Consider the following 27,349-nt stretch of genomic DNA (forward strand, 5'->3'; position numbering starts at 1 on the left):
CCGTCCTGGAGGACTGAGCCCTGCGGGAACTGGGGGGCAAGGCTTGACCTACTAATGGAACTGCAGAAAACACGTTTTAAATCTAATACTGTGATTTTAATATCCAATTAAAGCCCAGGGGCGGAAATAAGCTTTTAGCTGTCTGCCAGAGAAGGGAAATGTCTCTGAATTTCACCAATACCCAATTGATATATTTTGCGCATTAAAAATAAAAATAAGTCTCCCAAATTATAACTTTACTAGGAAACAAATTAAAAGAAAACGGCCAACTGGAGTCCAAAAATCCCAATGAAGCAGCGATTTTCAACCTTTTGCATCCCATGCACGCATCAACTGTATTTTTTGCTGATCAGACCAAAAAAAAAAAAAAAAAAAAAGGTATAATTATGATTCATTTACACTGGACAGCTATTGCTGTGTTGGCTGTTGTCATTTTTTTGATTTGACAATGTAAGGTGAAAGAGGTCAATGCCCCTAACAAAATAGTCAGGTATTACATTTTAAAAATTCTTGTGGCAAGCTAGTTAAAAATTGTTGCAATAAACCACTGACTTTCTTTTTTAATTCTTTTCCCACCTTTTGCATTCACAACTTTTACCGTTTTAAGAAGAGACATAAATTTAGCCTTCACATTTCCCATATAATTATGTTCATGTCTATACAGTAGTCTATTGAGAACCATACCGATTCAAAGACAAAAATAGCAAAGGTAAGTATAAAAATACAGCCAGCATTTTAATTATATTGTGAAAACTGTCCAGTTTTCATAAAACATAAAACCATACTATGTTCCCAAAACCCAAGACATTTTAATTCATAATTTTCCATTTAGTAAAGTTTTGTGAAATGTAGCTTTTTCTGTATGAAAGACCCAATTCACATAACCATTAATGAAAATTCTTGATATTCTTGAAATAATATGCCAAACTTGTAAATCCTTCTGTCAGTAGTTATTGGCAATGATTAAAAAGACATAAAATGTTTAAATTTAATGCTTTATTTAAATGGAAAATGGGCATAAAAATGCTTACCACTTTTATGGAAAAAAGGATTTTCTAAAAAATTTTTAATTTTTCAATTATAGTTGATAGTCAATATTATATTAGTTTCAAGTATGCAGTATAACGGTTAGACATTTATATATCTTATTAAGTGATCACCGTGATAGGTCTTACACCATAGATAGTTATAACAATATTGACTGTACCCCTGTGCTGGACTTTACATCCCTGTGACAACCATTCTGCGACTGCCAATGTGCACTTCTTAATCCCTCACCTTTTTACCCATCCCCCAACTCCCCTCCCATCTGGCAACCATGAGCTTGTTCTGTGCTTCTATGAGTTTGTTTCTGTTTTGTTTGTTCACTTATTTTGTTCTGTAGAATAACATAAAAGTGAAATCAGAAGGTATTTCTGATTTAAGGTAATATATGTAGTAGTTCAGAAAATGCACCTAGATCAATTTGTGTGCTCGTCTACCATTTCAGATCCTCGTAAGATATCCACAGAGAGACAACCAGGCACTAGAGTACCATTAACAGAGCGACTCAAACAGGAAGGGAGAGGAAAAGTAGCAAAAATAGAAAGAAACATATTGCAGCTTAATCCCATTTCTTGAAAACACCTTTTTCATAGAAAAATTGCATTGCAAAAACCTAAGTAAATTATGCTACTGGCATAAGGAGCAGAACTGAGAGTCCAGGAAAAAAACCCTTATGTTTATACTCAATTAATTTTCTACAAAGGTACCAGAATAAGTCAACAAGAAACAGGCTTTTCAGCAAATAATTTTGGGACACCTGGATATCCATATGGAAAAAAGAAGAGAATGAAATTTAAAGTTCACATATACCTGAACCTCACATCATACACAAAACTTAATCCAAAATGAATCACAGAACTAAATGTAAGGGCTAAAAAAACAAATGTTCTAGAAAAAAACATTGGAGAAAATCTTTGTGACCTCTGGTTAGCCAAAGAGCATTTAAAAACAAAAAAAACATTATGAGCTTTGGGAGAAACGAACTTATATATTCAACTTTATTACAACTGAAAATTTTGTGCCTCTAAAGACACCATAAAGCAAGCAAACAAACAAACAAACAAGCCAGAAACCAGAGACTGGGAGAAAATATGTGCAAATCCATATATCCAATAAGACAAATAACCAAAAATAAAAATATGCAAAGTATTTTTATAAGCATTTCCCTAAAGAAGACAGAGGAGTGGTTAAGAAGTTCACTGATTGAATAACTAGCTTAATTATGAGAAGATAAATTTCATAATTACCATCTTTTGTCCTTTTCCAAAGCAACACAATAGGATGACTTCATTTAAAAACCCCAAAGAACATTATTTCATACTTCTCATATCACAGTGAAGTTTTTACATCAGTGTAAAAAAAATAATAAAAACCAGATTGCACAAGAAATAGAAATATCTTTAGTCACAGATGATATAATCTGGTATGTAAAAAATGTTAAGGAAGTCACAATCACAATAAAAAACTGTTTATTAACTCTGATAAACAACAAGGTAGAAGAAAAGAAGAAGCAATATACAAAAATCAATTGTGTTTCTATACCTAGCAATAAATACTCTTGAAATAAAATTTAAGAAATGATTCTATTTATAAAGGCATCAAAAAGGAAAAATACTTAGGAATAAATGTTAACAAGAAGTGAAGTTTTGTTTCCTAAAAACAAAAAAAAAAGCTGTTGAAAAAAATTAAAGAACACCTAAATCCATGGAAACACACTCCATGATCTTGAAGCAGAACTCAGTATTGGTTAAAATGAAAATTCTCCTCAGATTGATCTAGAAATTCAATATAAGCCTTATCAAAAGGCTGGTTCAACTTCAAAAATCAATTAATATAATCCATCATATCAATAAGCTAAAGAGAAACCATATGATATCAATATGTAGAAAAAGGATCTGATAAAAATCCAACATCCACTCCTGACAAAAACTCAGCAAACTAGGAAATGTAGAACTTCCTCATCTTAATGTTTTAAAATCTACAGAAAAAACCTACAGCTACCATTAGACGTGATGATGAGAAACGAGATGTTTTCCCACCAAGATCAAGGACAAGGAAGCGATGTTCCCTCCCACCACTCCCACTGAACATCACACTGTCAGTCCCAGCTAGTGAGACAAGGCAAGAAAACTAAAGGCATACACACTGGGAAGGAAGAAATAACACTGTTTGCAGATAATAGGATTATCTATGTAGAAAATCCCAAAGAATCAACAACAAAAATACCCTCCTGAAACTAATAAGCACTTATAGCAAGTTTGCAGGATACAAAGTTAATATACAAAAGTTACTTGCTTTCTTATATACCAGTAATAAACAATTGGTATTTGAAATTAAAAACACAATACTATTTATGTTAGCACCAAAATAAATGAAATACTTCGAAATAAATCTAACAAAAATATGTACAAGATTCACATGAGGAAAACTACAAAACTGATGAAATAATCAAAGAAGATCTAGAGAAATAGTTATTCCATGTGCACAAAGAGGAAGACTTAATATGGTCAAGATGTCAGTTTTTCCCAACTTTACCTATTGACTCCACACAATCTCAGTCAAAATCCCAGCAAGTTATTTTGTGGGTACTGATAAACTGATGCAAAAGTTTACATGGAGAGGCAAAAAGCCCAGAACAGTTCATACAATATTGAAGGAAAAGAACAAAGTCAAAGGACTAATACTACCTCACTTGAAGACTTACTATAAGCTACAATAATCAAGACAATGTCGTATTGGTGAAAAAACAGACAAATAGGTCAATGGAACAGAACAGAGAGCCCAGAAATAAAGCAACACAAACATAGTCAATTCAACTTTGACAAAGGAACAAAGGCCATTCAGTTAAGAAAGGGAAGTAATTTCAATAAATGGTGCTGGAATAACTGGACACCACATACAAAAAAAAAATGTAAACAAAACCTTTAAACCTTTCACAGATATTAACTCAAAATAGATCATAAACCTAAAAGTAAAATGTTAAACTATAAAACTCCAAGAAGATAACAGGAGACACCTAGATAGCCTTGAGATGGCAATGGCATTTTAGACACCAAACCAACGATCCATGAGAGAAATAACTGACAAGCTGGACTTCATTAAAACTTTAAAAACTAAAATTTTCTTCTATGAGAAAGGAATTGTCAGAAGAATAAAAAGACAAGCCACAGAACTGGGAGAAAATATTTGCAAAAAACTTATTTGATAAAGCACTAGTATCCAAAATACAGAGAACTCTTAAAACTCAACAGTAAAGAATTAAACAATCCAATTTTTAAAAATGGGCAAGAGATCTGAACAGACACCTCATCAAAGAAGATGCACAGATGGCAAACAGCATTTGAAGATACTTAACATCATACATCATTAGGGAACTGCAAATAAAAAGAACAATGAGATGCCATTATGCACATTATTAGAATGGGTAACATACAAAACACTGACACCACCAAATGCTGGCAAAGGCGTGGAGAAACAGGAACTCACTCATTGCTAGTGCACATGCAAATTGGTACAGACACTTTGAAAAAACAGTTTGGCAGTCTTACAAAACTAAACATACTCTTATGATACAATCCAGCAATCACGCTTCTTGGTATTTACCCAAAGGAGTTGAAAACTTAAAACTGCGAAACTCGCACATGAATGCTTATGGTGGCTTCATTCATAACTGCCAAAACTTGGAAGCCACCAAGATGCCCTTCAGTAGGTAATGGGATAAACTGTAGTACATGAAAACAATAGAATTGTCATTAAAAAAAGAAAAAAATCTATCAAGCCAGGAAAAGACATAGAGAAACCTCAAATTCATATTGTAAAATGAAAGAAGCCAATCTGAAAAGGCCGCATACTGTATGATTCCAACTATATGACATTCTGGAAAACTATGGAGACAGTAAAAAGATCAATAGTTGCCAGGAATTCAGGGGAGGGAAAAATGAATGATTAGTTAGAATACAAGGGATTTTCAGCACAGTGAAAGTATTGTGTGTGATGCTATTAAAGTATTGGGTTGGCCAAAAAGTCCATTTAGTTTTTCCATAAAATAAGACATTTTCATTTTCACGAATAACTTTATTCTTTTGATATTTTGACTATGTCGATTATCTCCCGCTATTGGCTTCTAGTGGGTAGAGGCCAGGGGCGCTGCTAAACATTTTCCAATGCAAAAGACAGCCCCATAGCAAAGAATTATTTGGCCAAAATGTCAATAGTGCCAAGAAACTTCACAAACCATTTTTGACAAGTTTGATCAGTCACAGCGCCTTTCATACACTGCACAAATCTTTTAATGCATTTCAGTTGTGTGCTTTTGCCTTTCTTGAAATAATAAAACATAATACATCAAAAATGTTACGTATCCTCTTCCATCTTCAATACTAAAATGGCTGCACAAAAATTCACCAATTATGGTAAGTTTTCTAAAATGCACGCTGATTTGACAGCTGTCACAATACAACCTAACAGAATAGTTTCAAATGAAGTTAAAGAAAACTAAGCCATTGTACAAAAAAAACTAAATAAAATTTTTGGCCAATCAAATAGATTTGTCTGTATCATTAATTATTTGTCAAAGCCCATAAAATATACAACACAAAGAGTGAATCTATGTAGACTATGGACTTTAGTTAATCATAATATATTAATACTGGCTCATCAATTTTAATAGCACAAGATGTTAATAACAGGGAAAAATCTAAGGTGGGGGGGTAGGAACTCTGTACTTCCTGCTCAATTTTTCTATAAACTAAAACTGCCATCCTCAAAATAAAGTCTATGAATTGTTTAACAAGCAAACCATGTTGATTATAAAAAAAATAAAATAATAAAGTCTAACATTAAGAAGAGGAAATAAATCTTTAAAATTCATGATACTCTTGGAATTCTGCTGAGAACAGAAAGCCAACTGAGGTTTTGGTAAGACAAGTAGCTTTTACCCTGTGGCATTAACATAAACTCTGGACAGCTCTCGCATAACCTCTCATTTGGCTGCCCCCAAATGGTTACGGTACGTAGCAAGATTCTACTACTAGCAAGCTCTGAAATTACCTTCCTCATTCACAATTCATTTTAACAGTAGGCTCTGGAAAGCCTCCCTTGCTTTCAGATTCAAAAAGCAATTGAATTAAACATATTTTTTAAAAATGTTCTTGAAGACGAATTCCTATTTCGCTTTTATTAAATAATAGCTCTCTCTTTTAATCTCTCCACCACCCAGCAGAATTCGTAATTCCATCTCATCTGCTCCCACAAAACTTAGTTCCTACTTCTAGTGATACGTTTCTCACTGCCAGCCAGCCCAGTACTAATCTAGTGTGTCCTCACACAGGGAGCCCCTGAGTTCAGAGACCACCACGGTCATGTCACGCTAAGTCCTCATCCCAAGAGGCATTACCAATCAAAATGTTTGCCGCTGTAAGTGGTGGATGCCTCACTCAAACTAACTAGCTAACCTGCCAGGAAAATGAAAATGGAGTTGCTGGCTTTAGGTGCTACAGAATCCAGCACCGTGAGTTGCGTGTGTTGTGTGTGCTGCGTGTTGTGTGCATTGTGTGTGTCTGCCTCTCTCTCCCCACTGCATTTCCTCCAGCTCCCTGCCCTGATTTCCTGAGTCGACTTCCTTCTCAGAAAGGCGTTCCCTAAGTCGTAGCAGTCAGAGTAACCAGCAGCATCAGCTTCACAAACCCACAAAAAGGAAAATGTCTTTACCACAATTCCAGTGAAAATAGGACTCCTCCATAAACCGATCCTTGCGACCCCGACTAGCCAGGTTTATGTCACGTGCCCATAACAGAGACAGTGGGGTCACCTCCTCTAACTACATAGGCTGAAAAAAAGCAAGGGTGGCTGCCCAGGGAAAATCAAGGTAATCTGTTGAAGCAGGAGGAGAAGGGTGCTAGGTGGTCAAAGTCAACAGACATTCGTCACTTCACAGGTTCTCAAGAGTGCTGACTCACATCCTTCTAGTGAGTATTTATTAACTCCTTTTAATGTCTAATGCTGAGTTTCACACTGAATATCCAATAGAAAATGTTTGCCGTGTTCATCCCTGTGACACAATACACTTTCTCAAAATGGCTTTCTTTTCCACCTTTTCATGCGTTTCAGTGGCGCTTTTACCTTTCTTGAAATAACAAAGCATAATACACCAAAAATGTTACGTACCCTCTTCCCTCTTCAATACTAAAACAGCTGCACAAAAATCCACCAATTTTGGTAAGTTCTTTTGAAAATGCACGCTGACAGGACAGCTGTCACAGTGCAACCAAACAGAATCGCTGGCCCCATTTGAAGGGGCCATGCATTTCATTCTCCTAGGCCACTGTTTTGCACCTATTTGTATTCCTGTTACTTTTGGGATATTTCTCCCCTTTTGTCCTATTGGACTATCTTAATGCCAAAAGCACACTGAAACCAAATGTGTTGCCAGCTTTTGTGTGTGGGAAGATAAAAGTAAAATCTTGTCAAGCAAATTCAAGAAGTACAGACAGATGTGCCCTGCCCCCAACATGGCAGGTCCCCATGATCCACACTTCGATGTGAAATCCCAAATGGGGGCAAGTCTCTGAAGGTGCCAGTGCCAGTTCACGCTTTCTCAGGGACACTGCTTCCTCTCCAAAGCAAAGCCAGGATCACCGAGGTGGTTAGGGGCGGCCTCTGGTTGTGGCCTCTCGCGGATGTGCTCGAGCGCTCCCTCTCTTTCCTGGCACAGGAGAGGGAGAAGGGGGACAACGATACACAGTCCACGGACGTTTATCGGGGCACTGCATGTGCCACGTATCTGATGCTAGGAATCTCTCAAATAACTGGAATGATTATTTCGGGTTGTCTCAAAAACACTGTATGGAATCAACAAAACAACTTTTCCCTATCTGACGCAAGCCACTTAGTCCAGCCTCCCTTATCTTATACCAACCTGATTTTGCTTAAGTTATGGTCTGTCTCAGGCTTTCACAGCAGCTTTCTTTTATGGATTTTCCATCCAGCAAACGTTTCTGTTCCACAGCTGGGCAGAGCCAACCACAGCATGCTTGGCTACGGACCGCAGCAGCTCACCCAAGCAGCTCCGACCTGGAGGGGCAGAGGCCAGAAGCCATTAGAAGGAAGCAGATACAGAAACTCTCTCTCTCTCTCTCTCTCTCTCTCTCTCTCTCTCTCTCTCATATATATATATATGTTTGGCAGGATAACTCCAAACATCTCCTAAGTGTTTAAAATCCTTAATGAGCTCAGACAACAGCGTATAAGGTGCCCTAAAGACAAGCATGGGCTATTGTGTGGGAAGGATTAAAATATTTAATCATTATTGAAAAGGCTTGGTCAAATGACTGTGCTCTGTTTGTGGAAAATTTAAAAGCCAGATGTTTTAATTAACGGCAGAAAACACAAGCTACAACTAAAATTTCATGAACACATTGATCTGCCCTGTGGAAAACCACAGGAATGTTCTGGCAAGGCTCAGTCAGAATTCTTGGGACACAGAGGGCTGGAATCATTCCCCTCAGGAACTTGAACAAAAAATTAACTTGCTCAATATGTTTTTTAGAAAAAGTAAAATGAAACCCAGATTTAATCTCAGTCAAATATAAAAACATTTTAAGACTTCAAAAGGCACCACCAAAAGACACATAAGGGAAAGGTCATAAAAAAATTTCAATATGGCTCAGGATTTAGAATGTATTTTCAATGCAAAATGAATGGTGCAACAGGAAATTTTAGACACTAAATAATCCAAGGGAAAAACTAATCATCTTTCATTTCCTAATCAAGGAAAATGATATATGAAAGCAACATTCAATATGTGAATCATAAATGTTATCAAATGTAAAATATAGTCAAGCAAAAACTAAAAGAAGCCTTTTAACTCTCCTACTTCATGCCAAGCCTCTGGCCTGGCCCACGCTAGCTACCATGCTTCAGCTTGAAGGCTCACGGCAGCCAGAAAACCAGCGTTAAAATAATGTATGTTGCAGCAAGCGATTCGGTGCGGAAATCTAAAAGGAGGGGATCTTATAAAAGCAATTAGTGAACAACAACAAATAGATGAGGAAGTCTTCATTTGTTAATTATTGTAATAGTTATGATAACATCTATACCTGCTAAATTTGAAAGCCTATTAGAGAAGGAACAGGACAAATGTTATTTTCAGATCCTGGGTCCATAATTCTATTTCTGTAAGTCAAAGCAGACCCTGTCACAAGTGTGCCAAGCATAATATTACATTAATCTCTACCTTCACTTGAAACTTGAGTCCCAAAAATAAGTTAAAGAAGAATGCGGCAAGTAAAAAGCAAGATGTCAATTTTTATAAGTATGGTATGATCCCAGTTTTGTTCTACAGTGTGTATAATCCAAAGTCACCACAGTTTGAACAAAAGCTCTTTCTGGGTCATGGGATTAGAAGATATTTATATCTCCTTCTTTGTGTGTTCCAAATTTTCTATAATTAATATGTATTACTTATTAGAATTAGAGTATCTTAAATAAGGTTTTTATTAAATACTGTGAGCATACAAGTCTGAAATAAAGTGTGATACTAGATTAGCCTGATCTAGTAGCCTCCCCCTTATCCAACAATAAGGGCAAATACATTAAGTCCTCCTTACTGAATGCTGTAATTCTTAACTTAGAAGTTCAAAACCCAAGTGTCCAATAACACTTCCAGGGCTCACAACAGTACTTTCCCAGAAATAAGAAATTTTTCTTTGTTATTCTGTGAACTTGCCACAAAGAAGCAAAAAGAGCATGGTCATTTCCCTGTCTAACTAACGCATCCGAAAAGAGCACCTCCTGGTGTTACAATTACACAGAGGCACGGCCCTCAGTGAGCGCGGCTACACCCGTTTCTGATACTCTCAGCATCTCAGAAAACACAAAACACAACGGTGGAATCTTAAGCACTCGGGGACTTGGCAACGCAGAACCCCAAGAAGCCCAACTCCATCAGTTTACAACAAGGACACTGCTGTCCAGAAAAGTCAAATGTCTTCCCCGAGGCCACACAGCCAGCACGGCAGAGATGAAAGCCCAGATCACCTGCCTCCGCTTTGACCAAGTGCTCTTTCCATCACAACATCTCGGCCCTCACTGTTCGAAACACAAGTTTGTATGAACCACCCACACATGTTAAAGGCATATCAGCAAAACCAGAAGAATAAGACAGAGATGTGTTCCACCAAAAATGAAATGCATGCAGGAAAAAAAAGCCAAGACTCAACTGCAGGCTAAAAAAGACTACTCAAACGCGCTCAGTGGGGAACAATGGGTGCAGTGTGCTCCGGCAGCAGGTGTCCTGAGCAGAAACTGCCTATCACCCGGAGAGCTCTCTGGTCCCAGGACTTGCTCTGTTGATAACAGCACATTCCCACTGCTCAAAGCGGGACAAAAGATTTTCAACAAGATAAAACTGCATTTGCACCAAGCTACCGACAGAGATCGGCAGGATGCATGCCCACCCCAGCATTGGAAATTAGTGATGTATAGCATCTTCCTTCCAAAAGGACCCAAGTCTTAGAGGAGAGTTATTGGTGATTCCAAAAATTAAAAAAAAAAACAGGGGTCACTAAGAACTAAAATAAAATAATCCAGATGCCTAATATCTTACATCTGATGTGATTTAGAGTAAGCAGGATTTTTCTCTTTTCTTCTAAGGTATTCATTTGAAATATTGCTCACCTCCAGTTCTTTCTTAGCATCTACCTCGCATCCACACCACACCCATCAGAAATCTAAGAGTCTCACAAAATGTGAATAGGCTGCAAAGAAGGGAAGAGAGGAGGACAGATGGCAATGACAAACTCAGAGCCGCTCCCTGAAAGGCCTTTATTGAGCTCACTTCTCTCGTCACCCTTGCCTACTGTGCAGCAGGACAAAGGCACGAACTGTGAAGCTGCTAATAAAAAAAGCCGCGTCGAGGATGATGTGATCTCGCTTTGTAAGAGCCAGAACAAACACAATGGCCGTGCCCCGCCTCCTCTGAGAAGTCAGGCACCTGACCAGAAAAGAAAACATGTTTTTTCCTCCCCAAACTGCTCCTTGCGTCCCCAATACATAGGGTGGGCAAAAGTAGGTTTACAGGTGAGAGTATGCAAAAGTTTATTCTTGTATTATTATTTAATTATTGTATTATTTTCCATACAAACAACAGTAAACCTACTTTTTGCCCCACCCTCTATATTTCCATGGTTGGATCCTGGAGGAAAGACCATATTGTTAGTTTATTCCCATCTATACCTCAGTTCTAATGCTAATGTTAATATCCATGGCAGGCGCAAGGGATTAGGTTCTTGTTGCTATTTCACAATGAAATTAAAGCTTTGTGGTGAGTATTGTTCAAGTACCTCTTTAAAGTCACTGGTAAGGTAATGGCAGCAACTGTAAATCTAGCAGTCTGGTAGAATGAAGTCCAACCTACTAATCAAATTGAGTATAATCTTACTGAAGTCACCAAATTCTCTTTCTCCGTAGAGATGAGACAGAAATTAGAATTAGATCAGATTCACAGATTTTGCAATCCGCTCTTGCTTAGAACCTTCGCTGTTGTTTGGTTTCGGCTTCAGTGAATGCCTTTGGGAAAATGTGGTGCCACCGTGTCAAAATCTGAAATGTTACCACTGTGTCAAAATCGTACATGTTTGGCCAGCATTTTATTTATTCTATCCTAATGCCACAGGGAAAGTTTCTCCCTCATAGGGACCAATTCCAGAAATACCAGCCAAGCCAACTCAACGCTTCTGAAATTCCTATCTCAAAGTGACCAGGGCACCAGGCAAGAATATACTGAAGAACATTCCTCTCATTGCTTTGGAAATATGGTTTTAAAAACTTAGATTCACAGTATCAACAAATTTACATTTTTAAATGGTTGAGAGAGGAGAGTATAAAGTTGATGACATAATGAGGGCTACGTTTTTTTCTCCCCAAAAGGATCTATCACAGGTACCCATCACAGGCAACGTAAAAGAATCTATTAATGAGTAACCCAATGTGGCACCCAACAAATTTTGTGGCTGATGATGAAGACATGGCAGTTGAGAAAAGGTTTCGCATAGTAACTTCCCTGTCATACTCTGAGGTAAAGAGATTTTCAACTGGAGAGCAGAGTGGAAATGTATACTTATTTAATGTTTTAAAGACTAAAGAGAACAAGGATGAAGAAATTAGCACATATAGAAGTTATGTTCCCAGTTCTGCTACTTACGTCCCAAAGCTTTCTGGAACGACTAACTTACTCTCTTTAACCTCTGTTCCCTCATTAGTAAAACAGGTGATTCTATCAGCCAACTTCATGGGATTGTCAACTGATGAAACCAAATGCTGGGGGGAGTGGGGTATAAGGGGACTAAATGGTAATGGAAAAAATAGAATAAAGATTATACATTTTTAAAAAAAATAAGTAAATAAAAATAGTATAGAAACTTTTAAGGCACTATGTATTCAGTCAACAAATACTTACTAAGAAACTGCAATGCTGCCAGGCATGGCACTGTGGGTACAATCCTAAGGACCTAGGTAAGGGACGCAGTGTAATTTGTAAGAGGCACAGGTTGCAGTGGGAACATGTAGGCAGCCTCTAATGCAAACACCAGACAAATATCTGGTGGTGGCCTTTATTGAACTTCTGGTTTTTACTTCTGGTTGTCTCGTTGTCAGCTCATTCATTTAGCACATTTTTTACGGAACTCTCATGATGTGTCAGGCACTATTCTAGGTGCTAGGGATTTAGCACTGAACAAAATTTCTGCCCTAATGGAGCTGACATTTCAGCCATTCCTCATCCATGTGAAATGTAAAATACATAAACTAAATAGATGTAAGCAGCAAAGCTGCTTCAGCTGCAATACAATGATTTAACCAAAATATCACCACACGAGAATTAAAAGGCATATTCTAATTGATCTAAGTACAGTAAGCATTTTATTTATTTTAATATCTAGGCCACATTTTACAATATTTATATAACTGCCATCATATAAAAGGTGCTGTTAATTTTGAGGAATTACAGTTTGTGTATGTGTTGGCATGGAACAGAATACCCCCCTGTACCATTCCCACCCCTCCCCACCCCAAAGAAAAAGAACACATGCTGGAATCTATCCAGTAACAACCACAGTATTATCAGGGGCAGTATCAGTTATTTTAGGAGCATTTCCTGCAGTCATTTTTTAAGGACAAAAAAAAGTTGAATTCTTTATTTTAGAAACTAAACTGATGTTCAATTTTGACATGCCAAATGTCTGTCTTTAAAAGTTTCTTTTAAAATATTTTTATTTAAGAAAAGAAGAAAAAAGGCCTGAGAACTAGGCTGTCCATGACACAGCCAACCCAACTGTCTAAAAATTCAGTACAGGATAGAAGGGAATGGAATAAAGAGACAAAGGAATGTGTCAGAGTGAAGATCTACATGTTGATCAGGATTAATAACCTAGAAGTTTACATACTCAACAAATACTAAGAGCCAATGTTCAAAATACTATATAGTAAGGAAGAAAGTAAATATCTACGTAAAACTGACCAAAATGCTACTCAACTCCAGATCAAGGGTTCCCAAAGCAGAGGTCCCCACAGAAAATACGAAGTCCAAAGCCCAAGTGCTCTGAATACCAAACTGTTGTGGCATCTGCCAATCTTCATTTTTTAAATTGTCCCCAAATAATGTTGATGCACAAAACATGGTTGAGAGCCACTGTTTTACTCTATTTCTTTACTGAAAAAAAATTAGAATATTTGCATTATAAAAAGTGGTGACTGTTTTCCTGAGTGCTCTCCATTCACCCTCACGCCCATCCTGAAGGAGGAACTATTATTACGCCTATTTTTAAATGGGGAAACTTGAAACATGAAGAAGTCAAATAACTTGACTGATGTTAAGAGCCTTTAAATCAAGGACATGATATTTTTACCCAAGTCTTGTCTGCCCCTTATTTTCTTAGCACTATGATCTGGTGACCTTCAGCAAGCTAAAAGATCCACCACCTATGCTAGCAATGCCATATGATTACTCATCTTAATATACCATAGGCATTAAGGTCTTTAAAACAACTTAAATCCCACAATTCAGCCATAAACTCTGTAATTTAAGAGGCTGTTATGAAAATCATATACAAAGTTTGGTCTATTTAGAGCACTGGGGAGGTATTTGGTCAGGTCTGTAGAGATATTTTAATTACCTTCCATTCCAACCTAAGATCAGTAAAAAGTACGCTTCTAATCTTAGGGAATATATGTTCCTTCATCCACCCTAGACTTTACCTAGAAGAAGCAGGACACAGTAAAGTGTCCACAATAAATCCATTAGGAATTATTGCCAAGGGCTTCATAACTTTGCACTTTCGTGCTTTTGTTCATGTTACTCCTGCCTACACTGCCCCACCGTACTATGTGCCAATCATTCATCCCAAGGCCCAGCCCAAATACTACCTTCTTCGTGATACCTGTGGTTTTCAATGCTCCTATCACATACAGCAAGCTGATATTTATTTAGGAATACATATGCCTTATTTTGACATAGTTTTTGCAACATCTCACCTCCTTACCTTTAATCTCAGGTTCTTTCTGGTTCTTCTTCATCAGAAAGCACTTTCTTGGGCCCCTTCTTCATAACCACGAGAGTATAAATAATGTTCACCAAGGCTTCCTCCGGACCCTCCGCACACATCATACAAACCTTTCTGGTAACTTCAAATGCCTTGCTAGGCACAACTACCTGGGGGTCCTGGTGACTTCCGTCTACCCACCCAGCAAATTACCCATTCGCTCATCTAGCATTTATTGACACACACTCTACGCCACATAAAAAATGCTTTGTCTCCAGGCCAGACGCTTCTCTTGACTTCTCTATATCCAACCCACCCGCACTGCGACCCCTGGACGCCTACACCATCCATGCTCCAATCCCACACTGCGCCCGCTCAGAGGGGTACAATGGAATGAAAGGGAACATTTCTTTGCATTTTCGCACAGGTAATATTGAGATGTCATTAAAAAAAATGGCCTCTTAAAAATTCTGAGCAGTGTTTTCCTTACAATGTTTTACACATACTATAATGGTGGCTTTTACACACCATGGCCCCTCACAGTCAGCGAATTGTGGAGATTCTCTTTGTGTATCTCCTATCCATCCCTCTATAGCAGAGCATTTCAGTATGACTTTCTTCGATGATGGAGGTGTTCTGTGTTTGTGTTGCTCAGTACAGTAGCTACTGTCCACTGGTGCCTTGAAACATGGCTAGTATGACAAAGGAACTAAATGTCTGAATTTTATTTAATTTTAATTAATGAGACTTATCTACATGTTTACCAATTTCTTTATCATTCCTTTTAGCATCTCAGTCCTTCCTCCAGGAATCACTTCCTTCTTCCAAAAGGACATCTGTTAAGAAGTCCCTTGGTAAAGGTCTGCTATGGTAAATGTTAGTATTTTGTGGAAAAGCATTTTGCCTTTTTCTTCAGTAACAGTTTTGCTGGTATACAATCAACAGTATTTTAGCATTTTGAAGATGTTTTTCCAACTTCCATTATTGCTGTTAAAAATTAGCTGTTAGCCCATTATTCCCTTGATAAATAATCTGTCTTTTCATTCTTGGGTTCTTAAGATAATCTTTTTAATTTTGATGTATTGAAGTTTTCCCATGTCCAGATGTAGATTTCTTCTTATTGATCCTTATTGGTATATGCTGTACTCCCTTTATCTGTCCATAAATTACTTGGCTTGTCCATAAATTACTTGAAGCACTAGTCATTTATGTCCCTCACAAACTTTCCCGGAAAATTAGTTATATGCTAGATCTTCTAATTTCCTTCCAATAGAGCAAATTCCTTCCACTTGCTCTATTATCTTTTGGGGACTCTAAACAGATCTCACTGTAGCCTTTATATCCTTCAACTACACTTTCATATTTTTTCTCATTTCTATGTCACATTCTCATTAATTTCTTCAAAACTTTTTTCTTCTTCATTAATTGCTTCTTCAGCTGTTTCTAATCTATTAAATTTTTTATTTCAACAGTTATTTTTTCCCTAGATTTTATTTTTCCTCAAATCTTTGCAATTTTTTTCAAAAACAGAAACACAGATTTATGTTGCCTTTGTACACATTCTTTTCCTCCACTTTATTAAGATATAATTGACATAACATTCTATTAAATTAAGGGGTACAACTTAATGACTTCATCTATGTACTATATATTGCCAAATTATCACAAGTTTAGTTAACATTCATCACCTCATATACTTACAAAAGTTTTTTTCTTGTTGAAAACTTTTAAGATTTACTCTTAGCAACTTTCAAATATATAATATTGTTAACTTAGTCACCATGCTGAACATCACATCCCCAGAACTGACTTATAGTTGTACGTCTGTACCTTGACCCATTTTCTCTACTACCAACTACTTGGTATTGGCAACCACCAATCTGTTCTCTGTTTCTATAACTTCGGGGCGGGGGGGGGGGTTGGTTTTTTTTTTTTTTTTTTAGATTCCACATATAAGTGAGCTCACACAGTATAGTTTTCAACTGGCTTATATCACTTAGCACATGTTCTCAAGGTCCATCCATGTTGTTATAAATGCCAGGATCTCCTTCTTTTATATAACTAAATAATATCCCTGGTCAATTTTTATCTAATGTTATTTACACTTACTTGTAATTACAGGATTTTTTTTCTTAAAGCATCCCAATATAGTTATTTTACATTCTGAGTCTCATCATTTTAATATTAAAGTCCTCCACGTTCTAAATCTGTTGGTTTTTTTATTTGTATCTGGTGACTCTCACTTCCAGTGGCCTGTTTTCTAGTAGGGTTGGAGACCTTCGATTCTGAACTCATTATGTAGTTGATCTTAGTCAGAAGAATCCCAAGATCTAAAGTGGGGATGCCTTCCTCCAGAAAGGACTTGCCTTTGCTTCTGCCAAAATCCAAGGAGCCCTGTCTGCCTGGGGCCACTTTAACTCCTTTTTTGAGTTCTAGTAAAATGTAGGCTCTCCCTTCTTGCCACCAACCCAAAGTTTAGTCTCTAACCACAGTGGTAATATCAGCATTTGCTCCTGAGGCAACTGTGTTTTGTGTTTGTTTATACACAAAGCTCGCAGCTTTGATGGTTGGTAGGGTAGGAGACATTGGAGATGTCTTAGATCATAATCCCAGAAGTGCATTAAAAAATGTTCTATCCAGAAAACAATGCTTTAGTGTGGAAGTGTGTTAGAATATCCAGTCCACCATACTGCTAGAAACCTAAGTCTTGAACTAATCATATTTTCTCAAAACCTACATTTCCTCTTTTGTTCCACATTTTGCTGAAGGGCACCGTGGCCACTTGCCCGGATCTGAAACCTAGTACTACAGGTACCAATGACCCTTCCCTTTCCTCTACTGCCTTATGTGCAACCAGCACCAAGTCCCATCGTCTTGCTCAATCAAAAATGGGTTTGCATTTATGTTTCCGGTCAATGTGGCACCTAGTAGTATAATTTTAATCATCAAGGACAAGTAAAAAAAAATGAGGCAGAAGCAAAATGAAAATCATGTATTCCTGTCAAATGAAGGTGCTTTATACGAAAAAAAATTCCAGTGCAGGTAAGTTAAAGGAGAAATTGAGTTTCACAGGAATCTCAGAAGACCTGGAACTCTGGCAATCAGATCATAATCACATTTTCAAGGGCAGGATTAATATCTGACACGATAAATGAGTGTTACTTTGAATTTTATTGGTTTCGTGGACTTGCTTGAATTTACTATATAAATTTGTCATTGTTTTATAGTTATATAAGAACTGGCGGCATAAGGAGTTTATACCTAGTTTTATATTTGGCATATTTAAGGCTACTTCATAATAAAAAATATTTATATCAGTACTGGAGATTTGCAATAATTTTTTTCCTTTAAATAAAGAGGTCCATAAATTAGTAAGATTTGGGGAACACTGGTCTTTATTTACTTTGCCACCTTTGATATATTCATCATCCTCTCTGTAAACACATAGAAATGGAATACAACAGCACAAGCAAGAAATCATTTACTAAACTCCAGTTTCTCCCCAATTCTCCAATTCTCTAGCTGTTTGAATTAACAATACTGATGAATCTTTTAAAACAGTATGCTTTGTTTCTTTCCTTTAATAGTGGTGATTTTGAATAGGTCAGACCACTAGAAACACTGCCCTGCCCAGCTGCTACCCACACCCATTACTATTAGCATTTATAAACTGGTACAAATGCACCTGGCAGCAGTGCAGCAAATGAAATGTGTCAAACAAAGCACAGGCCTTGGCTTAAGGAAGTCCACTTCCTGGCTGGGTTTCAATAACCGGGAATTGAGGTGACTACAGCATTGTTGTTCTGAATGATTATAAGAAACTCCCAATTGTGTCTTTTTAACTTCTATATTCTTATTCTCTGTGGACTGATAGACTCTAGTTCCTTCAGTCACCAGATACTTCATTTTAAAAGTCCTCCACCAAGATAAAACTTTCTCTCTCCAATATACTGACTCTGTGTCAACATCTGACTTCTCTTCCCACAGTGCTGACTCGGAACCAGTAGTGGGGAGAGGTCACAGCATATCCACACAATCACTTACTGGACAGAGGAGCACGCTGAAAAGCTTCCCTGGGGCTGCACCGTTGATGGGCAGAGACCAGGATCCACTTACACCTAGTCTTGCCAACCAACCCAACTCTGTGACTCATCTAACTCATTTTAAATCATAAGTTGTTTGAACTAGGACTTCAAATTAATGACTATGGTCATTGTTAAACTTCCACTTTTAAAAAAGGCAAGTAATTTGATATTTTGCTAATTATAACTTGATATCCACACTATATAAAACACCAGCATGTGTTTCAATAAAAGTTTAATGGAAATATCTCAAATTCTGAAACGTAATTCCAGGATTCTTATTTGAAAGTGTTTTGTTGTTGTTTTTGTTTTTTAATCAGGGTACATTAACTCAGAGAGGATAATGAAGTTACTTCTTTAATTCCAAGAAAGAAAGAAAAATTCTAAGGACAGTTTTAAAATAACATAGTGACCGAATATAACTCTAACTCAGCGATTCTTAAGTGCAGATCTGAGGTATGGCACAAGAATATGCATTTTTAACAAGCACAAGTTGATTGTAATTCTGATGGTCTGAAAGTCACTTGATGGGAAACACTGATCTATTCAATTTTTTAAAGAGTAAATTAACTCTGGTACTATTTCTATCTACCAGATAAAGTAAAGTAAGTCAATAAAGTAAGATAAACAAAGGAAGAAGAGTAACAGAGAATCCAAAAGATGCACTACACAAACACATGAGACAGCAGACAGGCATGGTATTACCCTTCAAACACGTGGAAAAGGGGCTTTTATGGAATAACATTCTGAAACTCTGGGCTAATAAATTATGCTGAGAGCTGCTGCTAAGAATTTTTAAAATCAGCTCAAAGCAGAAATGGCACCATCACCCAACGAACAGGTGAAATCAAAGACTGGTACAGGGCTTGGCAAATTCAGGCCCTCAAGAAATACCTGTTTAATTAAGAAGCAACTCCAGCCCTCACTGGAAATCTACTTAACCACAGAAGTGAGAGCACAATTAATAGGATCACATCTTATTTTCCCATGTTTGTTCCCTCAGGGCATCTACGATGGCTGGATTGGAAACGGAACCTTAAGGATTATAATAACAGCATTTGTTGGAAAGCTCATCCTATATTTTTGTAACTCCTAAGTTGATACGGCTTCTTTTCAGATTTTTTCAAAAGATTCTGAACTCTTAAAAATTATACACATTATCCACCTTAAACCAAGTAATGCTGGCAAGCAAAACCTTCTCCTAGAAAGGACACGCGGGGAAAAAAGAAAAGGGGCGAGACAGAAAGTACAGGGGGGGAAATCAAGAGCAAAGAAGTCAGGAAGTAAGTGTACCTAAAAATATAGACTGCTATTTTATGGTCCAAATACTGTAATACATCATTTTGAACAAAAAAGGGAATAAAAATCCCCAACAGACTTGCCCAGAAGACACGGAGCAGAGGCTGGCCCCCCCGCCCCGCCCCGCCTCGGAGGACACCGCAGGAGGGCCGCCCCGCGCTGCGCCGCTGCCAGGCTCCCCAGGCTCCCCAGGCTCCCCAGGCTCCCCAAGGTTGCGAGCGCACGGGTGCTCCCCAGCTGCCTTCCGCTCTGTCTCCCAGGTGGCGGGAAAATGAAAGCCTCTCTCCCGAGGCTTTCTCAAAGGACCGTCCACCCTCGACGGGCACCCCCTCTATCATTTAACTATAGTGAAAGAAGCCAAAAGAATGACCCCCAAACCTTCATCCCTGGAGCAAGCTAATCCCTAACACTTCAATAATAAGGTGGGGAGTGGAAGAAGCAAACAAGAGGGCCGGGCTTGTAAATCTGCTCTACCAGCTCCAGCCCCACCTGCCAGCACACACAACTGCTCTGAGGTAGGAATGCCCGGGGAATCTGGACCGGGCCAGGATATGCCAGGAAACAACACAGCCAGTGCAGAAAGAGGCTACCAATTCTTACCAAATGTCCACAGCCCTTGGGTAAGAGCTACACGCTCCTAAGCCCATTTCCAAGGCAACCCTATCTGTAATTAAGACACACGAGTAGCACCAGGGACAAGGGCGCTGACTCCAGGGCTAGGTTGCCTGGGCTCCAAGCCTGGCCCCTTCCCATCCAAGCTGTATGACCCCGGGCACATCACGCAGAAGGGGACAATGACAGCACCTAACTTGTAGGGCTGTTCTGAGAATTGAATGAATTAATACAGGTAAAGGCTCCTGAGTTAGCTATTATTACTGAAAGAATCACACCCAATTATCATTAATAAGGTAAAGCATACAAGAGTCTACTCTCTTCTCAGAAATATACTGCTGTATCCCTAAGAGGCTACACCCAACGAAAGTTCCATAAAGTGAATCGTATTTTAGACACCCTAGAATGTCATCCTGGTTTGTCTAAAACAGTAGCTCTAAGGCAGGGTGGCATCAGAAGCACCTGAGGAGCTTTTCCAAAGGTACGTGCCTGGGCAGTAGGTGTGGTTTGGAACCCAGAATGTGTATTTTGACAAAGCATCATCACTCTAATGCCCACCTGGATGTGAGAAATACTGGCTGAGAGCAAGTCCCAGCTCCACAAAACCACCATTTCTTGGCAGGGTGAGAATAGCTCAGGGGTATTGGAAGGGTACCACTGCCCACGAAAATGCCTCTGCAACCTGTTTGCTGCCGCCTGAAATTCCTTTTAGTGGGAGATTTCCATTGCACAAAACAAAATTATGTTTTAAACTAGAAGAGGATCAAATATTGGTTGAGCAACTATACTGTATCAGGCCATATCTCTCTCGCTTGCTCTCCCCCTCCCTCTTCCCCTCCCTCTCCCCCTCCCTCTCCTCCTCCTCCTCTCTCTCTCTCTCTCATGCACACACACACAGAGTTCCTAAAGATCACCCTGTGGCACAGTCACTGTGCAAAGGAAGAAACTGAGGAGCACAGAGAGGCTGGCACAGAGCCAACACTCCGCCCCAGGTGTGGCTGCCCACTGCACCACACTGCCTCCTGGCCTATCACCTGCGCTCAGGAACCCATGGTTCTCAATCAAGGACAAGACTGGACTGAAGGAGACACTTCACACAGACACTACATCCCACCCCAGCTCTTCTCAGGCTGTACCGAACCAGGAATAAGTTAAACTTTAAAGATGCAAGAAAGGTTTTCCACTCACCCCTCATCTTTTCCAGGAGAAAATTTGAGGGCAAATCTCAGGCTCACCGCGCCTTAATGCCACATCTATTACAGAAATGTATTTGCCTTAAGTGTTTCTGTCTCCCTTTTTTTGGTAATATAGGCAAAAGGAAAGGAATAGATGAAGTAATGGAAATAGATAAAAATGAAGAAAATGACCTCATCTACCTCAAAAAACTACATTATTATGAAGCTCAGATAAGATCACAATATACACAGTGATATAAGTTAACACTTACTGAATATGATTGGTGCCTTGGACACATCATCTCCTGACAAGCCCCAGAGATTCCCGTCTCTCAGCTGAGAAAACTGAGGTAGAAAAGGTCAAAATAACTTGTCCAAAGACACCCCCCCCCCAAAGTATGAATGGAAATTCAAACCCAGGATAAAACCTAGCCTCTCAACTATTAAGTCTATTACGTGATTTCACCTATAAAATTGCTATGTAATCTGTCAGGTCTCACAGAGACACCAGGAAATTTGCATGAGCCATAAAGTGTTCTAAGCTGCAGAAAAGAGCAAAGGGATGTGTATAATCTATAAACTGAAATAAATAAAAGAAGCTTGTAAACCTATTTGCAGCTTAATGAATAGAAAATAAATGGAAGCACCCAAAGAAAATGAAGGCTATCAAGAAATAAAATTAAGGAGAAAAGCAATGAGCTTAAGTGGAAAAAAACCTAGCAAATAAAATCGCAGGACGCTGCTCCGCGTGTGCTGGGGAAACAATGGCCAGGATGAAAAGCAGGGATGGGAGGCTGATTCAGACAACTGTAAGGCAGCCACCCAGGGCCCGACGCAGGCTGGCTGTAGGGACAGACGGGACCTCACAGGTGCTGCCGGCCTGGACCAGGACAAGGACCTGAGATCACCAGGCCTGACGGAGGAAATGACAGAAGCCTGCTGCCCACGCGACTAGGCAGAGCCTGAAGGACACCACACTTACTCCCATTTCCCCTCCTTGCAAATGCTAGGGAAGACGAGACATTTCTTCTCCACGGAGGGGATGATTTTTTAAAATACCGGGTTGGCCAAAGAGTCCGTGACATTTTCTTTCCATTAAATAAAAAACTTTTTTCATTTTCACCAATAATTTTATTGATTTGGATATTCTGAGTATGTGGGCTATCTCCCACGATTGGCTTCTAGTGGGTAGAGGCCAGAGGTGCTGCTAAACATTTTCCAATGCATAAGACAGCCCCAGGGCAAAGAATTATTTGGTCAAAATGTCAACACTACCAAGGAACTTTGCAAACCATTTTTGACATGTTTGATCAGTGATAGCACCTTCTGCGTACACTGCATCAATCTTTTTTTGTGTTTCAGTTGCGTTTTTACCTTTCTTGAAATAAAAAGCATAAAACACCAAAAATGTTGCATATTTTCTTCCATCTTCAACATTAAAATGGCTGCACAAAAATTCACCAACTCTGATTTTTTTTTTAAATGCATGCTGATATGACAGCTGTCACAATACAATCTAACAAAATTGTTTAGATTAAAGTTAAAAGAAAACTAAGCACTACTAGAGCCATCATATGGAAAAAAACAAATGAACTTTTTGGCCAACCTAATACCACATAGACCAGACAGCCAAAAAATTTCTCTCCGCCCACTGCACCCCAGTCAGCAGTCAGGATGCCAGAGGAGCCATCAGGAAGCCAAACGTGGCAGCAGAAACCCCTGACAGCCAGGAGGCCAGATTCCGGATGGGGCTCCACTCACGCCCTGGCTGTGCCGCCTCAGGCAAAGGCCCCAACAACTCCAACCATCAGCATCCAAGCGAAGGGCACACAGGGTGACCTGTGAGAGGCAAGTTCTGGCCTCTCACTCCCTTCCCGTGTGCCTTTCGTCCCCTGCTTCCCTCTCACAGACTGCAGCAAGGTCTCCAAAGAGAGGGAGGGAGGAAGGATGGTTCCTCTAAGAACTGGAAACCCAAAATAATAACCAAACCAATGGAGCTGATAGAAATAGCAGCTATACCCTGACTGGTATGGCTGAGTGGGTTGGGTGTCGTCCTGCAGACTGAGGGGTCACCAGTTCGGTCCCCAGTAGGGACATAGGACACATGCCTGTGTTGCAGGCCAGGCCCCCATTTGGGGACATGCAGGAGGCAGCCAGTCTGTGGTTCTCCCATATCGATGTTTGTCTCCCTCTCTTTCTCCCTCCCTTCCCCTCCTTCTAAGAAATAAATAAATAAAATCTTCAAAGAAAAAGAAATGACAGCTACCATTTACTGAGCCATTACTATGTGCCAGGCGGGTATCAGCTCATTTAATCCTCACACCAACGCTGTGATGATGGTGGGCTACGGAACCTGTCCAGCGACACCGTTTGTGCGTAAGCCGGGATGGGAACCTGGCCTCCAGAGCCTGAGCTAATGGTATGATGCATCTTTGCTCTCTGGCTGAAATTCTATCAACTCAAACTGACAACATGTATTACAGAATGCTGCTGGCTTCCCTGGGGAAGGGGAAGCGACAAGTTTGGAACTACAATCTGGCAAATGCAGAGCTGGAGTGAACCCATGTCCTTCGCAGGAATGGCTCCTTAATTCTGAAATCTTTCTTCCGGAGTGCAGACCCCAAGCCTCTTTCAAGAGGCTAGCATTCCAGGTGACCACAGACAAAGAGGGCCCCACCCAGTGAACTCAGGAGAGTCCACGACGTGCAGAGATGTTGAATGAGCAACTCCAAGTCACTCGGGTCATTAAAGAGCCAGGGTTAGAATCTGAGCCTCCAGATCCCAGTTTCGTGTCCTTTCAATACTTTAAAAGCAACATCCCATGTCCTCTACCTTGCTGTATCCTGTACCTTTTATTATAGAAACTTTCAAATACATTTGAAAAAGGAGAAAGAATGAATGAATTCCATACAACCATTCCAGCATCAACACTTCAACAGCCAGCAACTCCCTGCCCACCTTGTTTTACCTCCATTCCCTCCTAGTTTTCATCCCCCTTCGGCTTCCCACCAGCCCCTCCCCCAATGCCCCATCTATTTATACGGGGGTTGGCAAAACTAGGTTTACAGTTGTTAGTATGGAAAATAATACAATAATTCATAAAAAATAATACAAGAATACTCTGCGTTTCACATACAGTTGTAAACCTACTTTTGCCCCCCCTGTATTTAGGGATAAAATGTAAGCAAGTATTTAAATCCCATTCTCAGTCTCTGAATTTACAACTGATTTTATCTTATTTTTATCGTTTTGATCCTCACACGAGGATGTGTTTATTGATCTTAGAGAGAGAAGGGAGGGACGGGGAGGGAGGGGGAGAGAGTGAGGGCATGCAGTATCGATGGATGTGCGAGAGAAACATCGGTCACTCAGTTGCCTCTCACATGTACCCTGACAGGGCATCAAACCCAGGTATGTGCTCTGACCGAGGATCAAACCCACAACCTTCTGGCGCACAATCAACTGGGCCACCTGGGCAGGGCCACAACTGATTTTATATGTTACACATACATTATAATCAGGATCTCAGGACTACAAATTTTCAAGACACTGACACAGGGCGCAAGAGAAGTATTCTTTGATTTAGAGAGCTCAAGACACGTAACTTCACTTTGAGAACACAATACTTTCTCTTTGTACCAGACAACACAAACCTAATTAAGTGCTTAATAAAACCTTTTTGTGATGATAAACCCTTTTAAGAAAACTAATGAAAAGCCCCCAAGTTTATAGATTGCCTGAAAAAGTGAAATACTATCATTTCTCATTAAATCTTAACATTTAAGCAACTAAAAAAGATTTTATTCTCTGGATTTTAAATCCTGTACCATGGTCGCTTTAATATAGGCACAGAGTAAATTCCAGGTGTTGTTAGAACCAGCAGAAAGTTATAGTTTAGAAATCTTCCTAAATGATCCCTTAAAACATGGCTATTTTTTAAAGGACTAGATTAAATCTAGGTGTTTAAGTACATATCAAGGTTAACATAATGCCCACCTAAAAGCAATGCTGGATGTTCATTTTCCTTTTTAAGTCTAATTTTGCAAAGAAACCGAAGTGGGCACATTTTCCGTTTGGCCTCATTCAGGGAAATTTTCACCACTGGAGTAATAAACCACTTTTCTAAACCATTAAATCCCTAACACTCCCCTCACAAAAAATCAATTATTTTCTATTTTATTTGACCATTTGTGGTGTCTGCAATACACCCATGCAGAGAACGACAATTTGATTCTGAGCTTTAGAATCCAAAACACCCCAGGTGTACAATTTTTAGCTGTGTAACGCTGGGCAAGCCGCTTACCTGTTTCCTCGCTGTACACTAGGGTCGCATTACTACTGTTCGAATAGGAACCAGGAGCCACTGGCCTTCCTGTAATCACTGTGAAGGGCCTGGAGTTCGTCCAACCAATATGAGGCTCAACACGTGTGAACAATAATTGGCAACACTCTTTTCCTAGATGTGAACAAAGATACACATCATTCTGGAAGCTACCGGCAGCCATTTTGTCACCTTAAAGAGAATCACACTGGGGAAAAAAAAACCGGCAGAGGAGACCCGCCCAGAGCAGGGCTTCGCGCAGCCTGTCACAGTCCCCCAGCGTCGGAAGAGACTAAGCATCTTTAGAAACATGTGTAGTCATTTAACAGAATGTTACATCTGTTGAATTTAGTAATTCAAAGTCTGGGGTTTGTATATTTGTGTTTCTAAATTTTCCTTTTCTAGTACAGGCAATTCATTTGTATTGCGTAACAAAAGTAGCATTGATTTAGAAATTGTTAGAAGTCCCTTCCCTCAGAGAGCTTGAGAAGTGGAACTCCAGTCCTGATCAAACCACAGCTAAACCAGACTCTTAATCTTTACGTTTTAGTTAGATGAGCCAACCGAAAACACTGGTTGCTTAAGCCTGTTTTGAGTTGACTTTTCTGTCATTTACAATAGAAACTATCTTACCTGATGCAGGGAACTATCAGCCCAAATTAAGGTGAGAGAAAAGACAAAGATGAAGGTAAGACATAGTGCAAGCAGGTAAAGGTACCAAAAATTCCAATCATTACATAAAACTCTACATGAAACTGGTGAAGAAAATATCTATTCAAAGATGTATAATCAGATAAAGGCTTTCCACAGCCCTACAATTAAATGGCCACCTTGACTGATTTCCTTCCTTTAAGCAATAAACCCATGCAAGCGTTTCATTGTCTCACCCATTTCAACAACCACAGGTTTTGGGCCAAATGAGTTATCTTCAAGCAAATGTCACACACAGTGGGTAGTGATTTCAGTTTCCTAAATCGTTGTCAAAGCTTTGCATACTTAAGCTTCCAAAAAGGAGAATTGGAAAAATGACAATTTCGAGGTGGGAAAGAAACATGAGTTATTTCAAAGCAGCAGCCTGCGATATGGTAAAATCTTTCTTCTAAGTGTCTCCATCTAACATTTTTTCCAAGCTGCACTCATTTCAACGGTTGGCTTTCACTGTATTTATGCTAAAATTTAGCTGACATTTTTATAGTACTTTACCAGAGTGAAAAGCCAAAAATGAAAAGAGAGGAAAAAAGGAAAAGGAAATATTACTGTGGGTTTTTTTTAAAGATAAAA

At 39.2% G+C, this 27,349-nt stretch overlaps 1 protein-coding gene across 6 annotated transcripts in view; it reads right to left on the reverse strand.

Annotated features, from left to right (window-relative positions):
- APBB2 (amyloid beta precursor protein binding family B member 2) overlaps positions 1–27,349 on the reverse strand; it is a 318,370-nt gene that overhangs the window by 254,224 nt on the left and 36,797 nt on the right. For 5 of the 6 annotated variants that reach the window (XM_054582097.1, XM_054582096.1, XM_054582094.1 and 2 more), the window contains exon 2: positions 7,961–8,115. The exons of the other annotated variant lie outside the window; for it this stretch is intronic. The gene's annotated coding sequence lies outside the window, so the exon portion shown is untranslated. The remainder of the gene's footprint in view (positions 1–7,960; positions 8,116–27,349) is intronic. 6 annotated transcript variants of the gene reach the window in all.

Source organism: Pteronotus mesoamericanus, unplaced genomic scaffold, assembly GCF_021234165.1.
Source record: "Pteronotus mesoamericanus isolate MK-2021 breed Mesoamerican mustached bat unplaced genomic scaffold, CSHL_Meso_final contig_68, whole genome shotgun sequence".
NCBI classification, from domain to species: Eukaryota; Metazoa; Chordata; class Mammalia; order Chiroptera; family Mormoopidae; genus Pteronotus; species Pteronotus mesoamericanus.